General features: G+C 37.7%; 1 pseudogene; it reads right to left on the reverse strand.

Annotated features, from left to right (window-relative positions):
- Nucleotides 1–14005: 14005 nt before the first annotated feature.
- Nucleotides 14006–14412, reverse strand: LOC102283700 (large ribosomal subunit protein eL31-like; annotated as a pseudogene).
- Nucleotides 14413–14925: the final 513 nt, after the last annotated feature.

The following is a 14925-nucleotide window of genomic DNA, read 5'->3' on the forward strand; positions in this document are numbered from 1 at the left end:
TGATGGAGAGTTACATTTGATCTCTGTGATAGGAAGCTTATATATATTCTTTTGGTTATTAGCTTCCATTGGCAGTTGTATTGCAGATACATAAGGTTTTCTCCCTTCTCTCACTCCCAAATTGTTCATTTTTTTTTAGTTAACTAGCCCCTAAAAAAAACAACAACTATGTATTGGTACCACTTACTTTTGTATATAGTTTTATAATAATTAAAAAATAAATTCAGTGGCCATATTAGAATGTAATTTCAACATACAGCTTATCCAGATAGTTTCCCAGAGGGTTTTGAAATTAAACTTAACTGGGAGGATAACTGCTCAGCACAAAACGGAAACAACCATTGACATCATGCATTTTATTTTAACTGAGATTCTTAACATTTTTCCCTCATGCCTTGTTACTTTAGTGCACTTGAACTAGCATAAATGCTTCTTTGAATTATCTGGGCTGTCTGATTTCAGTTTGGATCTGATTGCCCATCATGAATTCAATATGTTATTTATCTGGTCTGCTTAAAAATCATACCATTTCTAGTTTGTGAAATAGGTGTCAAAAAAGTCTTTATTTTTGCCAAGTGTTCTTTAGCAAAGCCTATGTTACAACTCCTAAAATGTGAAGAAGCAACTAATATAGTTGGCTAGTATATTAATAGGAAAGTGAAAGTATTTTGTGGTTACATTGGGCAGAATGTGAAAAGAAACTTGGCAAGGTGGCCTTTATGGTGAGGCATCCATTTTCTGTCCTCTAAGTCTGTAGTTTAGCTTGTATATAGTTTTTTAAAAGAAATCTCATGACTTGATTCATTCTCTTATAAGATTATCTTATATGGCACAAGTAGAGGGAGAAGCTAGGAGGAAGTTGATCACCTCGCTATGCTTTTATTTCATTTTTAACTCTTGAGTGCCTAAATGTGGTGACTGTCACCTCAGTTAACCTTTGAATCTTCCTGATGTCATTTTTATCCTCCCTGTCAACCAACAACTTAATTTTCCTTCCTGAAACCAGTAATGTCATGATTGTTAAGGACAAGCTCTGTTGTTGATAGTGCAAAGTGTCGCTGTTGTGGTGTGTATTTATTTTGTCAAAGTTTGAGTACCCTGTTGGACTTGTATAACTAAGCTGGTGGCTGACGCCTATTGATTTGCTCCATGCAAATGATAGTACTATAAAATTCTTCAATAAAGAAACATTAAAATTATTTGAATACAAAAAACCTGAGCAATTCTGAACTCAAAGCCTATTGTTGTTTTAAGGGTAGCCACAGCATTCTTTAAATTGGTGGTTTTTAGTGGACTTATATACATAATATTTACTTTATTGGTGTGTTTCAAATATTTTTTGATAGCCTGTTATGTCTTAAGTACTTTAGAAGACAATTGTTTGTTAATGGAACTAAATTGTTTCCTTGGACAGTTTGATGTGCATATGATTAAGATTTACAATCTGGTTGTACTCTGCTTTTTAACTTATTAATTGTAAATAAATTTTAGAGAATATACGGTGACTGATTTTTCTAATGATGTTGAAAGTTTTTGAAATGGGATTTTATGTTTTTATGTGAGTTGGAAAGCATCTTGGGATCAATTTTGACTTTTTTTGATGAACTTGAGACTCCTACCAGTCTTGAGATCTGTGTTTTGTACTGTCTTGAGGCTCTTTTTGACATCACCGTTTGGATGATCTAGTGAATCTCCAGAATAGTATTTCATGGCCAATCTTGTCATTACCAAAATTTGTCATTACCAAAATGGCCAATCTTGTCATTTACCAAAAAGACTTTAAAGATGCATCAAAATTCAGTTTTGAACCCTGGCCCCAAATCCTCCTGTGGTGGTGATAAAAAGTCTAAATAAAGCTCACATTGTTCATGGTAGGAAAGAATGTCCAAGTGTCTCCTTGTGAGTAGCAGCAGTAAATGCTGTTCCACAGAATGAGTAAAGCCAGAATTTTCATTAGTCTAGAAGGTAGGAGTAGAGTATTACCAAGGGCAGGATTCGTAGTACTACTGTGTGGCCTGAAGTTCCTGTTAATAATTAGAAGCAGCACAGTGTAGTAAACTGTGAATCGCAGTGCCTGGAGTGGAATTATGGTTTCACTACTCATAATTAGAACTTGAGATAAGTTATGTAAACTATCCATGCTTTAGCTTCCTCAAGTATCATATGTGGTTAGTTTTTAAAAAGGGGGATATTAGTGGTGGACACATAGGAAATTCTTAATAAATGCTATTAATTGGAGATACCTGCACTGAGAATGTAAATGCTGAGAGTGATTGATCCCCTGGGAATTTAGCACCCCAAGAATAGTGTGGTCTGGGAAAGCTAAAAGATGGATTGAGATGGTAATTTGTGGGTGAATTAAATTGAAGACAGAAGAATCTTGAAATATCTTTAGCCTGCTGACAAACTATAAAGCAAGAGTTTGGATTAAGTTGACTTATTGGGTTGACCAAAAAATTGGTTCAGGATTTTTTCTGTAAGATGTGGAAAACCCTGAACGAGCTTTTTGGCCAACCCAATACAAAACAGATTTTACTGTTGGAGTTTTCTTAGGCTCTCTTAAAATTTGGGGGGTCTTCTTTAATCATCATGATATCTTTGAAAGATAATTCAGATGCACTGTAACATGTTTTAAACTATCTGAGAATTTATAAAAGTAATAGATTAACGTTGTTGATCTTAGAACTTGCCAGATTTCCGCTCCAAGTTTTCCCTTGGCATAAGTTCAGGAAGTGTTGCTTAAGAACCATGTTACTTTGCATGTACAGAATTAAATTAGAATAAACTCCTGTGAAGTTTATAGTTCGGTTCTTCAAGGAAACAAATGAGTATGATATATTTGAAGAGCAAAAAATTATTACTGAAAGTAAAAAAAAAAAATCTTCATGTTTGAAACATTGACACACTCATTTGCAGACTTGGGGTCTACAGCCTGTAGTTTAGTTATAATTCTTTTTCTTGTTGTTGTTTAGTCACTAAGTCCAGTCTGCGACCCCATGGACTGTAGCCCACCAGGCTCCTATGTTCAAGGGGTTTCCCAGGCAAGAATACTGGACTGGGTTGCCATTTCCTTGTCCCAGGAATCGTCCCAACCCAGGGATCAAACCCAGGTCTCTTGCACTGTGGGCGGATTCTTTACTGACTGAGCCACAAGGGTAGACATGATTCCTCATAGCACAAAGAATAACAGAGCATATTTTAACTTGGTGAGAAAGCTAAGGCTTCAGTATCTGAAGCTGACACAAAGAACTGTGTTAGGTGGAAGTTACCTAGTAGTAAGAAGCTCAAAACAGAGCCTGATTGCTGATTTGATATAAGAGCAATGACTTCTCACTGTCCATACTCACTTATCTTGGTAAATGTCATGCTAAACTATGATCTGAAACATGATAAACATATCCAGAAACCAACTGTAAGGTAATGATAATAACAACAGCAAATGCTATGGCTGACCCAGCAAATTTGAAGAAATATTCTGTTGCACTCAAAAGTGGACTTCTGCTTCTGAAAGTATTCATAGAAATGTTACACTGAGATTCTTACAAAAAGTAACACACATACATACATACATCTGGCAGGATTTTTAAAGTACATATTATTTGTTTAAATGTTTAGTGGCAAGAATTTGAAAAAAAGAGTGCAGCTTAGGGTTCAAAACTCTCAGATTAAAATAAATTATTGAAGCATAATACACATACTAAAAAGTGGATGTATGAAAAGTATGAGCTTAGCTTGATACAGTTTTGTAAATTCAGTATACTCGGGGAACCAGCACTCAGACTGAAAAAACAAAATCTAGCCAGTACCCTCAGAGGATTCTCCTATGCCCCTTTTAATCACTCACCATCTCTCTTCCAAGAGAATCTTTATTTTGACTTCTTACAGCATAGACAACCTGTTTTGGGACTTTATATACATGGAATTATGTGTCATATGCCTAGCTTCTTTCACTGAAAATTATTTGTGAGATTCCTTCATATTATTGCATGTAGTTCTTAATTATTTATTCTCATTGGTGTGTAGAATTACACTGAATATTCTACAAAGTTTTTACAACTCTTGATGGGCATTTAGGTGGATTTCAATTTAGGGCAATAATGAATAAAGCTTCAGTGCATGTAAGAGAACATATCCTTTGGTGAATTTTTTTTTTTTTTCAATATTTGTCTTGGAGTGAGGCTTCCCAAATGACTCAGTGGAAAAGAATATGCCTGCCAATACAGGAGATGCAGGAGACGCAGTTTCGATCCCTGGGTTGGGAAGATCCCCTGGAGAAGAATATAGCAACCCACTCCAGTATTCTTGCCTGGGAAATCCCATGAACAGAAGAGCCTGGTGGGCTACAGTCCTTAGGGTTGCAAAGAGTTGGATACAACTTAGCGACTGAGTATATATGGGTGCCCTTGGAGTGAATTTGCTGGGTCACATGCTGTGCAAATAATCAGCTTTGGTAGAGGCCTCCAATTTTCTAAAGTTGTTGTTCATCACTCGGTGGTATCCAACTCTTTGGGACCCCATGGACTGCAGCACACCAGGCCTCCCTGTCCTTCACCATCTCCTGGAGCCTCCTCAAACTCATGTCCATTGAGTCGGTGATGCCATCCAAGCATCTCATTCTCTGTCATCCCCTTCTCCTTCTGCCTTCGATCTTTCCCAGCATCAGGGTCTTTTCAAATGAGTCAGCTCTTCACATCAGGTGGCCAAAATATTCTGAAGTGGTTATACCAATTTACACAAACTTTCATAGTAGTATGTGAGTGTCCTAGATACCTCAAATTCTTGCCAACACTTGGTATCTTTAGTCTTTTTCATTGTAGCCATCCTGGTGGGTAAACACATGTTTTAAAAAATTAAAAACATTTTAATCCAAGTGATGTGTACATAGTTAAAAAAAAAAAACCTTAAAAAGCACATGAGGACTAACAATTATAAAGCTCCACCTTACCCACAAACACTCCTTTCCTAGACTTTTTTTTTAAGTCAAGGTTTTGTAGAATTGGCTATTTTTTTTAGGGTAGTTTTTGGTTTACAGGCAAATTCCATAGAAAGTACAGAATTTTGTGCCACTCTCAGTTTCTATAGTTATTAATATCTTGCATTAATAGGAATATATTTATTATAATTGATGGAGGACCCATTTTTTTAATTAAAATTTTTCTTCTAGTTTTATTGAGATGTAATTGATCTACAGCACTGTATAAGTTTAGGGGGTTTCTCTGATAGCTCAGTTGATAAAGAATCCACCTGCAAGGCAGGAGACCCCAGTTTAGTTCCTGGGTTGGGAAGATCTGCTGGAGAAAGGATAGGCTACCCACTCCAGTATTCTTGGGCTTCCCTTGTGGCTCAGCTGGTAAAGAATCTGCCCACAATGCAGGAGACCTGGGTTTGATCCCTGGGTTGGGAAGATCACCTAGAGAAGGGAAAGGCTACACACTCCGGTATTTTGGCCTGGAGAATTCCATGGACTGAGTCTATGGGGTCGCAAAGAGTGGGAAATGACTGAGTGACTTTCACTTTCACACTATACAAGTTTAAGGTGTACAGCAGAATTATTTGACTTACATACATCATGAAATGATTGTCACAGTAAGCTTAGTGAACTTCATAAGTTTATGCATCATCTTACAGAGAAACAAAATTAAAAGAATAGAAAAAACTATTTTTCCTTGTGATGATAACTGTTAGAATTTATTCTCTCAATAACTTTGATATCTAATATACAGCAGTGTTAATTATGCTTATCACAGTGTACATTACATCCCGAGTAACTTATAACTTATAATTAGAGTAGCTTTTGACTACCTTTATCCAATTCTGGCTTCCCCCAGCCTACCTCCCGTAACCACAAACCTGATCTTTATTTTCTATCAGTTTGTTTATTTTTGCAATATAGTTGACCTATACTATGTTAGTTCTTATTACACAACAGTGATTTAATATTTCTATACATTTCAAAATGATCACCATGGTAAATCTAATAGCCATCTTTCACCATATAAACATATAATTTTTGACTCTATTTGCCACATTGTACACTTCATACCTGTGACTTACTTGTTTTACAACTGGAAACTTGTATATCTTAATCTTCCTTACCTTTTTCTCTCCTTCCCTCACCTCCCACCCTCTGGCAGCCACTTGATCTCTGTGTCTATAAATCTCTTTCTGCTTTGTTATGTTGACTTATTTGTTTTACTTTTTAGATTTCAAAGATAAGGAAAATTGTTTTTGTCTTCCTTTTTAACTCACTTCACTTAGCATAATATCCTCTAGGGTATGTTGTCACAAAAGGAAAGATTATTTTTTATAGCTGACTAATATTCGATCATATATACACCATAAGCTACTTTATGTGATCATCTATTGATGGACACTTAGGCTACTGCCATATCTTGACTATTGTAAATAATGCAACAATAAACATAGGGATGCATATATCTTTTCTAGTTAGTGTTTTTGCTTTCTTTGGATTAATACTCAAGAGTAGAATTGCTGGATCATGTAGTAATTCTGGTTTTAATTTTTTGAGGAGTATCTATATTGTTTTCCATAGCAGCTGCACCATTATATTGCCAGTAACAGTACACCAGTATTCCTTTTTCTCCATATCATCACCAACACTTGTTCTTTTTTATCTTTTTTGATAATAGTCTTTCTGACAATTGTAAGGTGATAGCTCATTGTGGTTTTGGTTTACTTTTATTTGACGGTGAGTCATATTGAGCATCATTTCATGTGCCTGTTGGCCATCTGTGTGTTTTTGGAAAAGTGTGTAGTTTCTCTGCCTATTTTTAATTATTTTTTAATGTTGAGTTGCATGAACTCTTTATATATTTGGTATATTGATTCCTCATTATATATAGTTTGCAAATATCTTCTCCCATTCAGTAAGCAGCCTTCTCCTTTTGTTGATAGATCATGGCATCCAGTCCCATCACTTCATGGTAAATAGATGGGGAAACAGTGGAAACAGTGGTTGACTATTTTTCTGGGCTCCAAAATCACTGTAAATGGTGATTGCAGCCATGAAATTGAAAGACACTTACTCCTTGGAAAGAAAGTTATGACCAGCCTAGACAGCATATTGAAAAGCAGAGACGTTACTTTGTCAACAAAGGTCCATCTAGTCAAGGCTATGGTTTTTCCAGTGGTCATGTATGGATGTGAGAATTGGACTATAAGGAAAGCTGAGCACTGAAGAATTGATGCTTTTGAACTGTGGTGTTGGAGAAGACTCTTGAGAGTCCCTTGGACTGCAAGGAGATCCAACCAGTCCATCCTAAAGGAAATCAGTCCTGAATATTCATTGGAAGAACTGATGTTGAACCTGAAACTCCAATACTTTGGCCACCTGATGTGAAGAACTGACTCATTTGAAAAGACCCTGATCCTGGGAAAGATTGGGGGCAGGAGAAGGGGATGACAGAGGATAAGATGGTTGGATGACATCACTGACTCAATGGACATGGGTTTGGGTGAACTCCGGAAGTTGGTGGTGGACAGGGAGGCCTGGTGTGCTGTGGTTCATGGGGTCACAAAGAGTCAGACATGACTGAGCGACTGAACTGAACTGACTGATTCACTGTGCAAAATCTTTTTAGTTTGATGTAGTCCCATTTGTTATTTTGCTTTTGTTGCCCTTGCCTTAGGAGACATATTCAAAAACTATTACTAAGACTGACGTCAAAGAGCATACTACCTGTGTTTTCTTCCATAAATTTTATGGCTTCAGGACTTGCATTTAAGTCTTTAAACCATTTGAATTAATTTTTGTATATGGTGCGAGAAATGTCCTAGTTTGACTCTTTTTCATGTAAATGTCTAGTTTTTCCAAGAGCATTTGTTAAAGAAGCTGCCTTTACCTCATTGTATTTTTTTGCATTTGTCATAGATTAATTGCCCATTTAAGTGTGGGTTCATTTCTGCACTCTTTATTTTGTTCCATAGAGCTGTGTGTCTGCTTTGTTTTTTTTTTTTTTTTTTTGCCAGTACCATATTGTTTGATTACTGTAGCTTTGTAGTATAGTTCACAATCAGGGAGCATGATACCTCCAGCTTTGTTCTTCTCTCTTGAGATTGTTTTGATCATTCAGTCTTTTGTGTTTCCATACAAACTCTGTGAAATATGCCATTGGTATTAATATTTTGATATGGATTTTATTGAATCTTTAGATTGCTTTGGGTAGTATGGTCATTTTAACAATATTATTTTTCCAATCCATGAATACAGTAGATCCTTCTATCTGTACATCTTCAGTTTCTTTAACCAATGTCTTATAGTTTTCTGAATACAGCTGTTTTGCCTCCATAATTAGATTTATTCCTAGGTATTTTATTCTTTTTGATGTGATTATAAATGGAATTACTTTCTTAATTTCTTTTTCTGATAGTTTGTTGTTAGTATATAGAAATGCAACACATTTATGTATATTAATTTTGTATCCTGAAACTTTGTCAAATCCATTGATGAGCTCTCTTAGTTTCTTGGTGGTGTCTTTAGAATTTTCTATGTTAAATATTTTGTCATCTGCAAACAGTGACAGTTTCACTTCTTTCCAATTTGGATGCCTTCTATTTTTTTTTTCTTGTCTGATTGCTGGGGCTAGGACAGGATGGCCGATTACTGACACGTTATTATTAACTAACACTAGGGTTAACCTTTTCTGTTGTACAATTTCATAAGTTTTGACAAACAGATAATGTCAGGTATCTACCATTTTAGTATCATATAGGATAGTTTCACTGCCCTGAAAATCCTCTGTGCCCTAGCTCTGCATCACTTCCTCTCTCCCCCTGAACCTTGGCAACCACTGCTTTTTTTCTGTTTATATAGTTTTGCCTTTTTCAAAATGTCATGTAATTAGAATCATAAAGTATATAGTTTTTTCAGATTGCCTTCTTTCACTTAGAAATATGTATTAACGTTTAAATTTCCTTCATGTCTTTTAGATAGCTTCCTCTTCTCATCCTATCTCCCCTCCCTTCTTTTTTTTCACTGATGGAGTTTATTTTAAAAAACAGATTTAGGTTCGGAAAAATTGACTGCAAAGTACAAAGAGTTTCCGTGTACCTCTCTATCCCTGCCACCCCCCAACCACACACGCTCACACAGTTTCCCCTATTATTAACATCTTGCATTCGTGTAGTACATCCCACTATGTTCCATTTATTCGTCTGTCTCCCCCGAGTCCTTGGCGATACGGGCCTTTTACTGACTCCATAGTTTGAGGCTACACTTAGAACCATTTCAGATTTTTATTCTTTTTGTTGTCTTCATGATTCTAGATAATGTACTGTAGTGCTGTTTATTGATTTATCAAATTGTGCACCATCTACTGACTTCCTATATGAAGATGAGATGTAGTTCACTTATACTACCTCTCTTCTCTCTCCTCTCCTCTTCTTCAGGTATACTTATATTACTGAATTCCTATCTGTATTACTGTTTTAGTCAGAGGCCAACCAGAAAATGATTCATTATAGGTATCTAAACAGTTATTAGGTGATGGGAGATCCCAGAGCAAAAAATGATGGTGACCAGGAATCACCAGAGTATCACCAGAAAATCACCAAGTATCACCAGAAAGTGTTTCTACCCCAGGGCTAGAGAAATAAAGAATTGTGCCTGGTAGGAACTGGGATCACAGGAGAAGGGGCTGCCCAGAAAGGAGCTAGATTCTGGGCTTATTCCTCCCTTCCTTTCTGCAGTCAAACCACTGTTCGACAAACTACACTGGAAGCCAGTTGGCAAAGAACCTAGGAAATATAGTTTGTAGGAGAAATGCAGAAACTGGATCTGAGGGCAAAAAGGCATAATGGATGAAGTTCAAATGTGTATTAGTCAGGGTTCTACAAAGAAACAGTATAAATGTGAATTAGCTCACACCATTATGGAGGCTGAGAAGTCCAGACCCAGGAAGCCAATGGTATAGTTCTAGTCTAAATCTGAAGGCCCCCAAAGCAGGAGATTGATAGTGTAATTTCCATTTCAAGTCTAAGTCTGAAGGTATGAGAAGACCAATATTTTGAAGAAAGTCAGGCAGAGACAGTGAATTCTTTCTTACTCAGTCTTTTACTCTACTGAACTCTTTAACAGATTAGATGAGGCCCACTGAGCTATTTTAAATCCTAAAAGATGATGCTCTTAAAGTGCTGCACTCAATATAAAAGCAAATTTGGAATACTCAGCAGTGGCCAGAGGATTAGAAAAGGTCAGTTTTCATTCTAATCCCAAAGGAGGGAAATGCCAAAGAATGTTCAAACTACCTCACAATTGCACTCATTTCACATGCTAGCAAGGTAATGCTCAAAATCTTTCAAGCTAGGCTCCAACAGTCCAAGGACTGAGAACTTCCAGATGTACAAGCTGGATTTAGAAAAGGCAGAGGAACTGGAGATCAATTTGCCAACATCTTTTGGATCATAGAAAAAGCAAGGGAATTCCAGAAAAAAAATCTATTTCTGTTTCATCAGCTATGCTAAAGCCTTTCACTGTGTGGATCACAACAAACTGGAAAATTCTGAAAGAGATGGGAATACCAGACCACCTTACCTGCCTCCTGAGAAACCTGTATGCAGGTCAAGAAGCAACAGTTAGGACCAGACATGGAACAATTTTAATGATTCAAAACTGGGAAAGTAGTACATCAAAGCTGTATATTGTCACCCTGCTTATTTAACTTATATGCAGAGTACATCATGTGAAATGCCAGGCTGGATGAATCCTAAGCTGGAATCAAGACTGCCAGGAGAAATATCAATAATCTCAGATATGCAGGCGACACCACCCTTCTGGCAGAAAGCAAAGAGGAACTAAAGAGCCTCTTGAAGGTGAAAGAGAAGAGTGAAAAATCAGCTTAAAATTCAGCATTTAAAAAACAAAGATCACGGCATCCAGTCTCATCACCTCATGGCGAATAGATGGGGGGGGAAATGGAAACAGTGACAAATTTTATTTTCTTGGGCTCCAAAATCACTGTGGACAGTGACTGTAGCCATGAAATTAAAAGACACTTGCTCCTTGGAAGAAAAGCTGTAACAAACCTATTACAAAGCAGAGACATCACTTTGCCAGCAAAAGTTGGTCTAGTCAAAGCTATGGTTTTTCCAGTAGTCATGTACAGTTGTGAGCATTGGACCACAAAGAAGGCTGGAGGCCAAAGAATTGATGCTTTCAAAATGCGGTGTTGCAGAAGACTCTTGAGAGTCTCTTAAATGGCAAGGAGCTCAAACCAGTCAATCCTAAAGGAAATCAGTCCTGAATATTCATAGGAAGGACTGATGCTGAAGTTAAAGCTCCAATACATTGGCCACCTGATGCAAAGAGCCGACTCATTGGAAAAGACCCTGATTCTGGGAAGGATTGAGGGCAGGAGGAGAAGGGGGCAGCAGAGGATAAGATGGTTGGATGGCATCATTGACTCAATGGACATGAGTTTGAGCAAACTCCAGGAGATAATGAAGGCAGTGGAGGCTTGGCTTGCTGCAGTCCATGGGGTCACAAGGAGTCAGATACGACTGAACGACTGAACAGCAACACTGACATTTTAGAGGGCAGTCTGCTTTACTCTGTCTACTTATTCAGTGTTACTCTTATCCAGAAACATCACCACAGATGCACCAGGAATAATGTTTAAACAAATATCTGGGCCCTCTGTGGCCTAGCCAAGTTGAAACATAAAATTAACCATCACATTATGTAATTTTAAGCTAGGTACTTAAATCTCTTACTTGTTCTATCATTTTTTACTTCCTACATTGTAAGGTTTCTCCTTTATCCTTTGTGCATTTTTTATTTCTCCTCCACCTAGTATCAGCTTTGTACTTCTTTCATTGTTGTCAGCATTTTATTCTTCCCTGCAATCAAGTCTTTTTTTTTAATTGTGTAGAGTTTAATTTTAAAAATTGAAAACCTGTAAATGGTTTCTGTTCTTATGACTGTGTAAATAGCATTCAAATCTTAGAATTACTAATCCATGTTTGCAACACTTGTACCTCTTGAATGAGGACATCCTAAGTGTCAAGGTGAAATGGATTCTTTTTCACTATATACCATCAGTGCTTTAAAACATGCCATATTTTGGTTGGTTCATTCAGACTAAGACCATCTTGTGGATATTTTTCTTTTTTTGGCCTCCAAGCTTTTTTAATAAGAGATTTTTCTATTATCTTGGTCTGTTTCAGTGTCTAAGGTCTCAATTGTGCCAGTGAATGGATTATCTGGAGATGTCCCCACTCCCTATTTTCATAGAAGAATAGTATATTACACCTCCAAGTGGCCCCCAGCTTCACTACTGTCATCAATAGGGCTTCAAAAGGGAATCTCTTTATGATGTTTATTTCATGTCAGTGGTATAAACACCTTGCTTTCAGGTTGAATTTAGCAGATTTTGTTAGTAACCTTTAAGAAGTTACGGTTGAGCTTTTGCTTCATGTAAACCAGGACTAAAAACACCTCATGGGGCCACTACAAGTTAGGGAACAAAAAACGAACTATACATGTTTTATTGACTATGCCAAAGCCTTTGACTGTGTGGATCACAATAAACTGTGGAAAATTCTGAAAGAGATGGGAATACCAGACCACCTGACTGGCCTCTTGAGAAACTTATATGCAGGTCAGGAAGGAACAGTTAGAACTGGACATGGAACAACAGACTGGTTCCAAATGGGAAAAGGAGTATGTCAAGGCTGTATATTGTCACCCTGCTTATTTAACTTCTATGCAGAGTACATCATGAGAAACGCTGGGCTGGAAGAAACACAAGCTGGAATCAAGATTGCCAGGAGAAATATCAATAACCTCAGATATGCAGATGACACCACCCTTATGGCAGAAAGTGAAGAGGAACTAAAAAGCCTGTTGATGAAAATGAAAGAGGAGAGTGAAAAAGTTGACTTAAAGCTCAACATTCAGAAAACTAAGATCATGGCATCTGGCCCATCACTTCATGGCAAATAGATGGGGAAACAGTGGAAACAGTGTCAGACTTTATTTTCTGGGGCTCCAAAATCACTGCAGATGGTGATTGCAGCTATGAAATTAAAAGACGCTTACTCCTTGGAAGGAAAGTTATGACCAACCTAGATAGCATATTCAAAAGCAGAGACATTACTTTGCCAACAAAGGTCCATCTAGTCAAGGCTATGGTTTTTCCAGTGGTCACGTATGGATGTGAGAGTTGGACTGTGAAGAAGGCTGAGTGCCGAAGAATTGATGCTTTTGAACTGTGGTGTTAGAGAAGACTCTTGAGAGTCCCTTGGCCTGCAAGGAGATCAACCAGTCCATTCTGAAGGAGATCAGTCCTGGGTGTTCATTGTAAGGTGATGCTGAAGCTGAAACTCCAGTACTTTGGCCACCTCATGCGAAGAGTTGACTCATTGGAAAAGACTCTGATGCTGGGAGGGATTGAGGGCAGAAGGAGAAGGGGACGACAGAGGATGAGATGGCTGGATGGCATCATTGACTCGATGGACATGAGTCTGAGTGAACTCTGGCAGTTGGTGATGGACAGGGAGGCCTGGCGTGCTGCGATTCAGGGGGTCGCAAAGAGTCAGACACGACTGAGTGACTGAACTGAACTGAACTGAACTGAACATGTTTAATTAAATCTATGAAATATATCATTTTAGTTTGTTAAAATGTGAAAAATAGCAGTTAACTTCTACATGCCAGTTTCTGGAAAACTGTTTATCTTAAAATCAACAAGACATGCGTGTAAAAGCATTAACATTAATACCCCATGGTGTCCCGACTATAATTGGGATAGTCATTCTCAAGCCAGGTTGCACTTCAAAAACACCTTAGAACACCTGCCTAGTTCCTGTCCAAATATTCAGAAACTCCAGTGACTGGGGAGAAGAGGTCCAAGCACAGTACTTAGGAAACTCTCCAGATGATCCTGTAACTGGAAACTGCTTAAAGATATGCAAGCCTTTATGTTGGAACTTGAAAAGGAAAATCAAGATATGAAGGCAGTTCTATAACTTTATTCAACAATCACAGTTAATTCTTTTCCACATTAACTGTCTGTGGATTTTTAAAAGTGATGACAGACAGGTATGTAGGTAACCAACATATAAAGCTTGTTTGGTCAGTCTTCATCCTCGTTACTTTTTCTGGACGACCACATATGGTTACAGTATGGGACATTCCTTATTCCTTTGGCCCAGTAGAGCCTGGTATCAATGTGTACATCTGGAGTTCCTATCTCCTTCGTGGCAAATTTCTGGATTTCTTTACGTGCCCAAGGGGTCTGCTTCTTGAAGCCCACTCCATGGATGCACTTGTGAATTTTGGTTGTATATTTTCTAGTCACCACCTTGTTGATGGAGGACCAGCTTCTTCTTTTCACCAACCTCCTTTTCAGGAGCCGTCTTGCTGGGCCCTGGTTGGGCCCAGCGATTTTCCATCTTATGGGTATATTTTTTTTATTTTCCTTGATTTTCTAACTGCTCTTTGTTTCCTTGCACTCTTTTAATGTTCTTAGATCATGCTATCTATGAAGTCATCTTCTTTTCCTCCTAGAGTTGACTCATTTCTTCTCTTCTCCTGCCCCAGTTTATTACACTGATGATGAGAGTCCTGCTTCTTAGCTTTCATCCTGAAGATTTCCCTCGCTGCTGTCCTGATTTGATCCCATGTTTCATGGTAACATGACTTCCTGGAAAGATAGGGAGTGTTTAAGATCATGGGCTCTAGAGTCAGACAGACTGCCCAGGCTTAGATCTTAGTTCTACAACTTACCAATAACATAGGTAACTTATTTGGCTCCTTTATACCTCAATCTCCTATTCTATAAGGTAGTAATAGTATATTCTTCATAGGATTGTTGTGTGGTTAAACGGAATAATACATGAACAAGACTCAGCACAGTGCCTGGCATAAAATAAGCACTTAGTAAATGTTAGCTATTATTAATTATC

Source organism: Bos mutus, chromosome 4 (assembly GCF_027580195.1).
Source record: "Bos mutus isolate GX-2022 chromosome 4, NWIPB_WYAK_1.1, whole genome shotgun sequence".
NCBI classification, from domain to species: Eukaryota; Metazoa; Chordata; class Mammalia; order Artiodactyla; family Bovidae; genus Bos; species Bos mutus.